The sequence below is a fragment of the Acanthaster planci genome, linkage group LG08 (assembly GCF_054643075.1).
Source record: "Acanthaster planci isolate LZ-2023a linkage group LG08, COTS_SCS, whole genome shotgun sequence".
NCBI classification, from domain to species: Eukaryota; Metazoa; Echinodermata; class Asteroidea; order Valvatida; family Acanthasteridae; genus Acanthaster; species Acanthaster planci.
Window position 1 is genome coordinate 18,861,037 of NC_141784.1, and position 3,453 is coordinate 18,864,489.

The window sequence follows — 3,453 nt, forward strand, 5'->3', positions numbered from 1 at the left end:
CTCAAACAAGGCTCCCCATGTTCGAGCATAAAATATCTAAAAATAATCTATATCTGTCAATCCAGGTGTCAGTATGAAGGGCACATGTTCTTCTATCCATTGATGTAAGTTTCATATCCATACTTGCAGTACTTCAGGAAATATCAGCAAAAGAATGTGCGACTTGTTGTCCAACTGCTTGCTATTTTGGCGTAATTCTGACTTTCTTTGCGCTATACGGGTGCTGTCCCGCTGAGACAAGGCTCCACATGTTCAAGCATAAAATGTATACAAATAATGCAAATCTGTCAATCTAGGTGTCATTATGAAGGGCACATGTTCCTCTATCCATTGATGTAAGGTTCATATCCATACTTGCAGTACTGCAAGAAGTATCAGCAAAAGAAAGTGCGACTTGTTGTCCAACTGCTTGCTATTTTGGCGTAATTCTGAGTTTGTATGCGCTATACGGGTGCTGTCCCGCTGAGACAAGGCTCCACATGTTAGAGAATAAAATATTTAAAAATTATCTAAATCTCTCAATCTAGGTGTCATTATGAGGGGCACATGTTCCTCTATCCATTGATGTAAGTTTCATATCTATACTTGCAGTACTTCAAGACATATCAGCAAAAGAAAGTGTGACTTGTTGTCCAACTGCTTTCTATTTTTGCGTAATTCTGACTTTCCTTGCGCTATACGGGTTCTGTCCCGCTCAGACAAGGCTCCATATGTTCGAGCATAAAATATCTACAAATAATCTATATCTGTCAATCTAGGTGTCAGTATGAAGGGCACTCGTTTCTCTATCAATTGATGTAAGTTTCATATCCATACTTGCAATAATTGGGGAAATATCAGCAAAAGAAAGTGCCACTTGTTGTCCAACTGCTTGCTATTTTGCCGTAATTCTGACTTTCTTTGCGCTATACAGGTGCTGTCCCGCAAAGACAAGGCTCCATATGTCGGAGCATAAAATATTTAAAAATTATCTAAATCTGTCAATCTAGGTATGAATATGATGGGCACATGTTTCTCTATCCATTGATGTAAGTTTCATATCTATACTTGCAGTACTTCAAGAAATATCAGCAAAAGAAAGTGCGACTTGTTGTCCAACTGCTTGGTATATTTTGGCGTAATTCTGACTTTCTTTCCGCTATGCGGGTGCTGTCCTGCTGAGACAAGGCTCCATATGTTCGAGCATAAAATATCTACAAATAATCTATATTTGTCAATCGAGGTGTTATTATGAAGGGCACATGTTCCTCTATCAATTGATGTAAGTTTCATATCCATACTTGCAGTACTTCAGGAAATTTCAGCAAAAGAAAGTGCGACTTGTTGTCCAACTGCTTTCTATTTTGGCGTAATTCTGACTTTCTTTGCGCTATATGGGTGCTGTCCCACTCAAACAAGGCTCCCCATGTTCGAGCATAAAATATCTAAAAATAATCTATATCTGTCAATCCAGGTGTCAGTATGAAGGGCACTTGTTCCTCTATCCATTGATGTAAGTTTCATATCAATAGTTTCAGTAATTGGGGAAATATCAGCAAAAGAAAGTGCGACTTGTTGTCCAACTGCTTGCTATTTTGGCGTAATTCTGACTTTCTTTGCGCTATACGGGTGCTGTCCCGCTGAGACAAGGCTCCACATGTTCGAGCATGAAATATTTAAAAGTTATCTAAATCTGTCAATTTAGATGTCGGTTTCAGGGGCACATGTTCCTCTATCCATTGATGTAAGTTTCATATCCATACTTGCAGTACTTCAGGAAATATCAGCAAAAGAATGTGCGACTTGTTGTCCAACTGCTTGGTATATTTTGGCGTAATTCTGACTTTCTTTCCGCTATGCGGGTGCTGTCCTGCTGAGACAAGGCTCCATATGTTCGAGCATAAAATATCTACAAATAATCTATATTTGTCAATCGAGGTGTAATTATGAAGGGCACATGTTCCTCTATCAATTGATGTAAGTTTCATATCCATACTTGCAGTACTTCAGGAAATTTCAGCAAAAGAAAGTGCGACTTGTTGTCCAACTGCTTTCTATTTTGGCGTAATTCTGACTTTCTTTGCGCTATATGGGTGCTGTCCCACTCAAACAAGGCTCCCCATGTTCGAGCATAAAATATCTAAAAATAATCTATATCTGTCAATCCAGGTGTCAGTATGAAGGGCACTTGTTCCTCTATCTATTGATGTAAGTTTTATATCCATACTTGCAGTACTTCGGGAAATATCAGCAAAAGAAATTGCGACTTGTTGTCCAACTGCTTGTTTTTTTGGCGTAAATCTGACTGTCTTTGCGCTATACAGGTGCTGTCCAACTGAGACAAGGCTCCACATGTCGGAGCATAAAATATTTAAAAATACTCTAAATCTGTCAATCTAGCTTCAATATGAGGGGCACATGTTCCTCTATCCATTGATAAAAGTTTCATATCCATACTTGCAGTACTTCGGGATATATCAGCAAAAGAAAGTGCGACTTGTTGTCCAACTGCTTGCTATTTTGGCGTAATTCTGAGTTTGTATGCGCTATACGGGTGCTGTCCCCCTGAGACAAGGCTCCATATGTTCGACCATAAAATAACTACAAATAATCTATATCTGTCAATCTAGGTGTCAGTATGAAGGGCACGCGTTTCTCTATCAATTGATGTAAGTTTCATATCCATACTTGCAGTACTTCAAGAAATATCAGCAAAAGAAAGTGCGACTTGTTGTCCAACTGCTTGCTATTTTGGCGTAATTCTGAGTTTGTATGCGCTATACGGGTGCTGTCCCGCTGAGACAAGGCTCCACATGTTGGAGCATAAAATATTTAAAAATTATCTAAATCTTTCAATGTAGGTGTCATTATGAGAGGCACATGTTCCTCTATCCATTGATGTAAGTTTCATATCTATACTTGCAGTACTTCAAGACATATCAGCAAAAGAAAGTGCGACTTGTTGTCCAACTGCTGGCTAATTTGGCGTAATTCTGACTTTCTTTGCGCTATACGGGTGCTGTCCCGCTGAGACAAGGCTCCACATGTTGGAGCATAAATTATTTAAAAATTATCTAAATCTGTCACTCTAGGTGTCAGTATGAAGGGCACTTGTTCCTCTATCCATTGATGTACGTTTCATATCCATACTTGCAGTACTTCGGGAAATATATGCAGAAGAAAGTGCGACTTGTTGTCCAACTGCTTCCTAATTTGGCGTAATTCTGAGTTTGTCTATTCTATACGGGCGCTGTCCCGCTGAGACAAGGCTCCACATGTTGGAGTATAAAATATCTACAAATAATCTAAATCTGTCAGTCTAGGTTTCATTATAAAGCGCACATGTTCCTCTATCAATTGATGTAAGTTTCATATCCATACTTGCAGTGCTTTAAGAAATATCAGCAAAAGAAAGTGCGACTTGTTGTCCAACTGCTTGCTATTTTTTCGTAATTCTGACATTGTTTGCGCTAT